Genomic DNA, 10,399 nt, shown 5'->3' on the forward strand with positions numbered 1-10,399 from the left:
AAAAAAAATAAAAAATAAAAATAAAAATAAGGTTTTTGATGGAGAGAGATTTTATTTCATTTTTCCCAAGGATGCATAATTCAAACATCCCCGAAGTAATATTTTTCAAATAAAATCCATCATCAAACGCTGCCCAAATGCAATTTTTAAAGTCACACCGTGGAGAAAGCCAATACTAGTTCCCGGGCCAAAATCTTCAAATGAACCATGTCCATTCAAACCATTAAAATTGCACCAAAACAAAGTTGTACGTCAAAAGTTCATTTTGAAGCTCCAGTTGAATTGGGCTGGCTTGTCCAAAACGTGTTTGCTCAAATCGTCATCTCTTGACTTGCAATGAACATTTCAAACTAAGTTTGTTTGATAATTGTAGATAGTCACTTGCCATTCGCTCTCTGGTTCTTGCCCTTTGCTCCCTTTAGCTTGTATCTTGGATCCTGCAAAACGTGTAACAATAATAATATGCTTGATTCCAAAGCAAACAATAAGATAAAAAGTAGCTGGTTAGAAGCTTTAATTTTTCTTTAGATACTCGAGGCTCTTTTGTTGATGCTTAGCCATTTGGGTTTTGGTTTATTATACACCAAAAAAAAAAAAAAATTGGTATTGAACAAGCTCTTAACGCTCCTTGGGAAGGTAATTTAAGGTTAATATCCATGCAAAAGATTAAATGCTATGAATGTTTTAAGTTTGGATATCCTTTTTTTGCTATTTTTGATTCAGATGAAAAACAAAGTTGTGCTAATTTTAATTAAAACATGAAGGAAACCACAAACAAGACCATTGCATTTTCTATATTTTCTCCTTAATTAGCTTATATTATCTCAAGCACATTACGGCATTAAGGCAGTGTAATGAATGGTTCTCTTAACCTTATTTATCATATTTTCTTCAAAATAAACCACAAGAAAAATATATAAGAATTCCATCTATTTTTAGTTTGATTTGGGTTATACAGTTTTGGGGTAAAAAATCGGATCATTTTTTCTCAGTCAAATATACATTTCTTTTTAGGTTTTAATTTATTTTTGGTGTATGAACTTTCAAATTTATTTCATTTTTGTGTTCGATATTTTTCTAAAAGATGGAAAGTATGATATTCAAGTTCACATCAATATCTTATTCTTCCTTAACAAATTGAATATTTTGGCATGAGCATTTTATCTTAGAAATTTCCATATAAAACGATTAGTAAACTTTTTATTAGAGTAATGTTGCAGCAAGCACGTCACAACTCTCACACAAAAGAAAGGATTTGATGTGAAGTAAGGCGAAGGTGATGGTTTTGTCTAAGAAGTCCATGGATGTATGAGCTCGTACACATTTGTTTGACCATTATACAAAGAAAAACCCTTCTTATCTGCACGCCAAATGCAGTGCCAATAGTTGCATCGTTCTTGAAGCCAAAGTTCATTCTCTGGCCAAAAAACCTCGAACGAAAGCTTCCCATAATTGCTGCTAAAGTTACACCAAAACAATGTCGTCTGCCACAAATTCTCTCTGAATTCCCAGCTGTATTCCTGTTTCAACGGAAGAATATGCTCTCCTAAATTGTGTGCACAAATTCATATTGAAAAAGATGAAAAAAAAAAAAATAGAACCATAAGAGTTGATACAATTCCATAGTCAAAATGTTCAATTTAACAAAAATTCTTTAATATCAATTTGTGTGTAGCTCAACTAGTCAAGACCACGCATGCATCTGCAAAGTGGTTAAATATTCAAACACTCCACCCCACATATTTATTAACTAAAAAAAAAAAGAAAACAAAAACAAAAATAAACCACCTTCTAAAGGAGCTTGTAATTGGACTCTTAAGGATAAAAAAACAAAATATCCTATATAGCCAAACTCAATTATTTTATCAAAACTTGTATTTTTTTTTTTTTCTTAAATTGGGATAGAAAATGAATTGTTCATCTAGAATTTTTAAGGTTGGATATTATACTCTTCAAATTTATGATGTTTTGAAATTCCACCAAAAGACTAAATTAACAAGAAACAATTACATAAATTTAGATATACATAAAATAAGATGGTCTGGTTGAATAGTTTGTCATGATGCAACATCTTTATTTACCTAAATCGTTGTTTTTCGACTTGCAATGGGCCAATAGAGGTACATCTTGATAATTAAGAATCGTCACTTTCCAATGCGTTCCTGGTGGCATGAGTGCAAAACAAGTGAAAACATTAGAAGTTGATGCAAGAGTAATCAACAAAATCATATAGAGGTTATTCATAGCCTTCCTTTTAAATTGACTTCGAATTTGTTTGTGTTTCATTTTGGATCCTTTTGAACCATATATATATATATAATCTTTGTGCTACAACAAATATTCGCTTTTAACAACTTTTAAAGATATACTTTTATGTTAAACGCTCTTGAAAGGAAAGCGGAAAAAACTGAATGGATATTAAGCGTGTTCGCTAGTTAGGTTACGCTTTATTTAGCATAGCATCACACACAACGACCGAAAAACTGAGATTGCGCTATTTTTTCTCTCCAACGCCAATCATAAACTTCTCCCACCTCCATTGCAATCATCTCCTTCTCAAGTTCCTTCCATTTTTGTGCTAAAATTATTAACAAAATTGAAACCTTAATATTCGTGTTGAAGTCTGTATTTTATTCTTAGATGGCAACTTGGAAATTTCATCGACATGCATCCACCTTTTTTTGATAAAAATTTCGGATAATTGATAACTCAGACATGCAATTGTAACGACCATAATTTTCCACATACTCAGAGTCGCTACTAAATGAAAGAACATGTGAATGCAATGACGGGACCTAATCCTTTCAATTTATTTTCCTACGGCAGTGTCCAAACGAGTAATTTCGACGTATACCATATACTCTACACACAACCCATACATGCGATTATGGGCTCACCAGTCGGTTCGCAAACCGCTGGTCCACATTCCTTGTCGGGGGAGCATATTCTGAGTGCTCCTTAGGCCGGACACCCATTAGAACTACTAACCGTCACGGTAGCGCTATGCAAAACGTAACGATCGGTGTCTCGCCATTGGATGTACGCGTCCGTACCCTCGTGATTGAATAGGGGTATCCCCCTAAATGCATGAGCACACATAATGCATGAGGTCCCCAACATTTCTACTTTTGTCATTAATGAATATAACCCAGCTATCATCTTCCATGCTTAACATGTCATTTATCATTTTTCACTCTACGTATCATACATAATCTTAACGGGATTACATTTCATTTCATTTATCGTGATATCATGTTATTCATAACATGTTGCATACATACAATTTGGAAAACATAACATAACGCTCCATGCTTTTAACGTGTCATTTCATAACGTGCAATTCATTCAACAATTACCTCCATGGTCACACAAAACAAACAAAACATAACACCTCACATCACACTATATGGTATCGTACACACTTCGTGGACATATCGTTCCCTAACTTATCATAGCCTTAACGTTCTTATATCTATCACAGTCGTATCATTACGTAAACATACCTTAGTAATATCATCACCTGAACGTATCCTAACGCTATCGTTCTATGAATCTATCACAAACATATCCTTTTCTACCTATATCCTAACCTTATTCTTTCATCAATCTCTCCTATCCATAGCACTCCGGTATGTAACCTAACCTTAATGTTTCATGAACGTATCTTACTCCTATCGTTACATTTCGTTTTGTGCATCCTTCTCGTATCCTATCTCAAACATATCCTTGAACACATAGTCAAAACCATTGTAATAATTTAATGAACATGTAACCATAATTTGGTGTGATCTCTAAAAAAAATAGGATAAAAGAAAATGAAGATTTAATATATACCTTATTGATCATATGTATCTCCACGTAAGTCTCTCTAGAATCTCTACTCGGTAAAGACCATTCTCATTTGTTTCCTCAAATATGACAACTGTTGTTTTTATGTTTTTTTTTCTAGGGTAAGGATGGGTTGAGGAGAGATAATTGTGGAAAGGGATGAGATGTTGGCCGAGAGGAGTGAGGAAAAGTTGTTTTTCTTTTTTTTGTTTATTTATTTATTTAATATTATTATTTTAACTATTTTTTTATAATTATTTTTGTTGGTTTATTTCTTTATTTATTTCATTGTTTATTTATTTATTTATTTATTATATATATATATATATATTTTGCTATTACACTCACATGAACATCATTTATAACATAAATTTCGAAAAACGCTTAAAACAACTTTTCTCTAGAAAACACAGCCATGGAGAACGTATTAAGAAACATAACAAGAACGTACAAGAAGAATAAAAAAAAAAAAGTGTGGTACCCTAGTATATTAAGGACACGATTAAGAGCCTACAAGTACGCTGCTTACTGAGTCTCGTACTCATTCCTTATTCTCCATTTTTTTTTCAAGAAATAAGGAACTGGTTGAGGTCGGGAGTGGACTCCGGGCAGGTGCCATAGACAAACCTCACCCGTCGTCCTTCAAGCCTTTTGCGCCGTCCCTTAACATGTGTTTTAACTATTGTGTTGTGTTTTAAAATACTTTGTATCATCTTTATTTGATATAATGTTGATATGTTTTAAGTTTTGGTTGTTTTATTTTGTTAAAAAGTTTACCCTATGCACGTGTAGTAGTCTCTTCTCGTGATGCAGCCATCCACCGTACAAATGCGCCTTGGTTTGACCTGAAAAATAATGTGGCACACGGCCTGAGTATTTCGAAGAATGCTAAGTATGTGGCCCCATTATACGGGGGCCATGCAAACGCAAACACAAGCAATCATTATTTAGGGACCTATCTCTAGCATCATAGGGGTGGCCTCCCGTCTTGGACAAAGAGAGTACATGAATGAATAAAGATGACATTCGAAGGAAAGCAATCCAGAGTATAGATGACTGAGAAAAGCTTAAAAAGAATTGAAAGTTACTACCTTTATCAACGAGGTGCACTTTCCTTTTAGGTGACTTAACTATAGGAACTCTGAATTCAACTAGAGAAATTTTATGTTGGTTCGTCTTTTGAGAATCTTTGTAGCAAACACGTGATTGAGGACAAAACGTGTTAGAAGAACTCATGTTGGTTTGTGTTGATAGTTTTTACTCTTAGAAGCGAGGAGTAAGTAACCTGACCATATCGTCACGGGAATGCTATGGCCATTGAGTACAAAATTCATATTCGAATCTTGGGTATGAGTCGTTGCAATTAGAAGCTCGTAACCCAGACCAAATTATAACATTAAAAGAATTCTAAAATCCCAAAAGATTCCTCACTCTACTATAGACATCAAATATACAAAATCTTAGGTCTATAAAGAAACCCAACAACACTCTATTGAATTACTACATGGGTGAGCAATCAAGCCTAAAAGAAGAAAAAAAAAAACAGGTTTATGTGGAGGGAGATTTTATTTCATTTTTCCCAATGGTGTATAGAAAAACATCCCCAAAAGAATAGTTTTCAAGTAAAATCCATCATGAAACACTGCCCAAATGCAGTTTTTAAAGTCACACACCATGGAGAAAGCCAATACGAGTTCCCGGGCCAAAATTCTCAAATGAAGCATGTCCATTCAAACCATTAAAATTGCACCAAAACAAAGTCATACGCCAAAAGTTCATTTTGAAGCTCCGGTTGAATTGGGCTTGCTTGTCCAAAACGCACTCGCTCAAACCGTCATCTCTTGACTTGCAATGAACATTTAAAATTTAGTTTGTTTCAATAATTGTAGATAGCCACTTGCCATTCGCTCCATGGTTCTTGCCCTTTGCAATCTATAGCTTGTATCTTGGATCCTGCAAAACGTGTATTAATAATATTATGTTTGATTCCAAAGCAAACAATAAGATAAACCGTGTCTGGTTGGAAGCTTTAATTTTTCTTTAGATACTCGAGGCTCTTTTGTTGATGCATAGCCATTTTGGTTTTGGTTCATTATACAACAAAAAAAAACTTGTGTTGAACCATCTTAATCCTCTTTTGGAAGGTAATGTAAGGTTAATATCCATGCAAAAGATTAAATGCTAAGAATGTTTTGAGTTTGGATATCCATATGTGTTGCATAGTTATAAATACCACTTCTTTTTCATGTGCAATTTTTGATTGAGATGAAAAACAAAGCCGTGCTAATATTAATTAAAAAAATAAAGGAAACCACATACTAGACCATTGCATTTTCATTATCTCATGAACATTAAGTGAGTGTTATAAATGGTTCTCTTAACCATATTTATCATATTTTCTTCGCATTGAACCCGAAGAAAAATAGATAAGAATTCCATCTTTTTTAGTTTGATTTGGGTTATACAGTTTTTGGGTAAAAAATCCGATCAGTTTTTCCCAGTCAAATATACATTTATTTTTAGGTTTTAATTTATTTTTGGTGTATGAACTTTCAAATTTATTTCATTTTTGTGCTCGATATTTTTTCTATAAGATGGAAAGTATGATATTCAAGTTCACATCAATATCTTATTCTTCCTTAACAAATTGAATATTTTGACATGAGTATTTTTATCTTAAAAATTTCCATATAAAACGATTAGTAAACTTTTTATGAGAGTAATGTTGCAGCAAGCACGTCACAACTCTCACACAAAAGAAAGGATTTGATGTGAAGTAAGGCGAAGGTGATGGTTTTGTCTAAGAAGTCCATGGATGTATGAGCTCGTACACATTTGTTTGACCATTATACAAAGAAAAACCCTTCTTATCTGCACGCCAAATGCAGTGCCAATAGTTGCATCGTTCTTGAAGCCAAAGTTCATTCTCTGGCCAAAAAACCTCGAACGAAAGCTTCCCATAATTGCTGCTAAAGTTACACCAAAACAATGTCGTCTGCCACAAATTCTCTCTGAATTCCCAGCTGTATTCCTGTTTCAACGGAAGAATATGCTCCCCTAAATTGTGTGCACAAATTCATATTGAAAAAGATGAAAAAAAAAAAAATTAGAACCATAAGAGTTGATACAATTCCATAGTCAAAATGTTCAATTTAACAAAAATTCTTTAATATCAATTTGTGTGTAGCTCAACTAGTCAAGACCACGCATGCATCTGCAAAGTGGTTAAATATTCAAACACTCCACCCCACATATTTATTAACTAAAAAAAAAAAAAAAAAAAAAACAAAAATAAACCACCTTCTAAAGGAGCTTGTAATTGGACTCTTAAGGATAAAAAAACAAAATATCCTATATAGCCAAACTCAATTATTTTATCAAAACTTGTATTTTTTTTTTTTTTTTTTCCTAAATTGGGATAGAAAATGAATTGTTCATCTAGAATTTTTAAGGTTGGATATTATACTCTTCAAATTTATGATGTTTTGAAATTCCACCAAAAGACTAAATTAACAAGAAACAATTACATAAATTTAGATATACATAAAATAATATGGTCTGGTTGAATAGTTTGTCATGATGCAACATCTTTATTTACCTAAATCGTTGTTTTTCGACTTGCAATGGGCCAATAGAGGTACATCTTGATAATTAAGAATCGTCACTTTCCAATGCGTTCCTGGTGGCATGAGTGCAAAACAAGTGAAAACATTAGAAGTTGATGCAAAAGTTATCAACAAAATCATATAGAGGTTATTCATAGCCTTCCTTTTAAATTGACTTCGAATTTGTTTGTGTTTCATTTTGGATCCTTTTGAACCATATATATATATATATATATATAATCTTTGTGCTACAACAAATTTTCGTTTTTAACAACTTTTAAAGATATACTTTTATGTTAAACGCTCTTGAAAGGAAAGCGGAAAAATCTGAATGGATATTAAGCGTGTTCGCTTGTTAGGTTACGCTTTATTTAGCATAGAATCACACACAACGACCGAAAAACTTAGATTGCGCTTTTTTTTCTCTCCAACGCCAATCATAAACTTCTCCCAGCTCCATTGCAATGTCTCCTTCTCAAGTTCCTTCCATTTTTGTGCTATAATTTATTAACAAAATTAAGACCTTAATATTCGTGTTGACATCTGTATTTTATTCTTAGATGGCAACTTGGATATTTCATCGACATGCATGCACCTTTTTTTGTTAAAAATTTCGGATAATTGATAACTCAAATGTGCAATTGTAACGACCCTAAATTTCCACGTACTCAGAGTCGCTACTAAATGCAAGAACATGTGAATGCAATGACGGGACCTAATCCTTTCAATCTATTTTCCTACGGCAATGTCCAAACGAGTAATTTGGGCGTATACCATATACTCTACACACAACCCATACATGCGATTATGGGCTCACCAGTCGGTTCGCACACCGCTCGTCCACTTTCCTTGTCGGGCGAGCATACTCTGGGTGCTCCTTAGGCCGGACACCCATTAGAACTACTAACCGTCACGGTAGCGCTATGCAAAACGTAACGATCGTTGACTTGCCATTGGATGTACACGTCCCCAACATTTCTACTTTTGTCATTAATGAATATAACCCCGCTATCATCTTCCATGCTTAACATGTCATTTCTACTTTTTCACTCTACGTATCATACATAATCTTAACGGGATTACATTTCATTTCATTTATCGTGATATCATGTCATTCATAACATGTTGCATACATACAATTTGGAAAACATAACATAACGCTCCATGCTTTTAACGTGTCATTTCATAACGTGCAATTCATTCAACAATTACCTCCATGGTCACACAAAACAATCAAAACATAACACCTCACATCACACTATATCGTATCGTAAACACTTCGTGGACATATCGTTCCCTAACTTATCATAGCCTTAACGTTCTTATATCTATCACCGTCGTATCGTTACGTGAACATACCTTAGTCATATCATCATCTGAACGTATCCTAACGCTGTTGTTCTATGAATTTATCACAAACCTATCCCTTTCTACCTATATCCTAACCGTATTCTTTCATCAATCTCTCCTATCCATAGCACTCCGGTATGTAACCTAACCTTAACGTTTCATGAACGTATCTTACTCCTATCGTTACATTTCGTTTTGTGCATCCTTCTCGTATCCTATCTCAAACATATCCTTGAACACATAGTCAAAACCATTGTAATAATTTAATGAACATCTAACCATAATTTGGTGTGATCTCTAAAAAAAAATAGGATAAAAGAAAATGAAGATTTAATATATACCTTATTGATCATATGTATCTTCACTTAAGTCTCCCGAGAATCTCTACTCGGTAAAGACCATTGTCATTTGTTTCCTCAAACGGTTGTTTTTTATGTTTTTTTTTTTCTGGCCTAGGTTGAGGAGAGATAATTGTGGAAAGGGATGAGATGTTGGTGGAGAGAAGTGAGGAAAGGTTGTTTTTCTTTTTTTTTTTGTTTATTTATTTATTTAATATTATTATTTTAACTATTTTTTATAATTATTTTTGTTTGTTTATTTCTTTATTTATTTCATGGTTTATTTATTTATTTATTTATTTTATCTATATATATATATTGCTATTACACTCACATGAACATCGTTTATAACATATATTTCGAAAAACGCTTAAAACAACTTTTCTCTAGAAAACACAGCCATGGAGAACGAATTGAGAAACATAACGAGAACTTACAACAAGAATAAGAAAAGAAAAAGTGTGGTACCCTAGTATATTAAGGACACGATTAAGAGCCTACAAGTAGGCTGCTTACTGAGTCTCGTACTCATTCCTTATTCTGCATTTTTTTTCAAGAAATAAGGAGCTGGTTGAGGTCGGGAGTGGACTCTGGGGCAGGTGCCATAGACAAACCTCACCCGTCGTCCTTCAAGCCTTTTGCGCCATCCCTTAACATGTGTTTTAACTATTGTGTTGTGTTTTAAAATACTTTGTATCATCTTTATTTTGATATAATGTTGATATGTTTTAAGTTTTGGTTGTTTTATTTTGTTAAAAAGTTTACCCTATGCACGTGTAGTAGTCTCTTCTCGTGATGCAGCCATCCACCGTACAAATGCGCCTTGGTTTGACCTGAAAAATAATGTGGCACACGGCCTGAGTATTTCGAAGAATGCTAAGTATGTGGCCCCATTATACGGGGGCCATGCAAACGCAAACACAAGCAATCATTATTTAGGGACCTATCTCTAGCATCATAGGGGTGGCCTCCCGTCTTGGACAAAGAGAGTACATGAATGAATAACGATGACATTCGAAGGAAAGCAATCCAGAGTACAGATGACTGAGAAAAGCTTAAAAAGAATTGAAAGTTACTACCTTTATCAACGAGGTGCACTTTCCTTTTAGGTGACTTAACTATAGGAACTCTGAATTCAACTGGAGCAATTTTATGTTGGTTCGTCTTTTGAGAATCTTTGTAGCAAACACGTGATTGAGGACAAAACGTGTTAGAAGAACTCATGTTGGTTTGTGTTGATAGTTTTTACTCTTAGAAGCGAGGAGTAAGTAACCTGAC

The sequence above is a fragment of the Cucurbita maxima genome, unplaced genomic scaffold, assembly GCF_002738345.1.
Source record: "Cucurbita maxima cultivar Rimu unplaced genomic scaffold, Cmax_1.0 Cma_Scf00126, whole genome shotgun sequence".
Classification (NCBI taxonomy): Eukaryota; Viridiplantae; Streptophyta; class Magnoliopsida; order Cucurbitales; family Cucurbitaceae; genus Cucurbita; species Cucurbita maxima.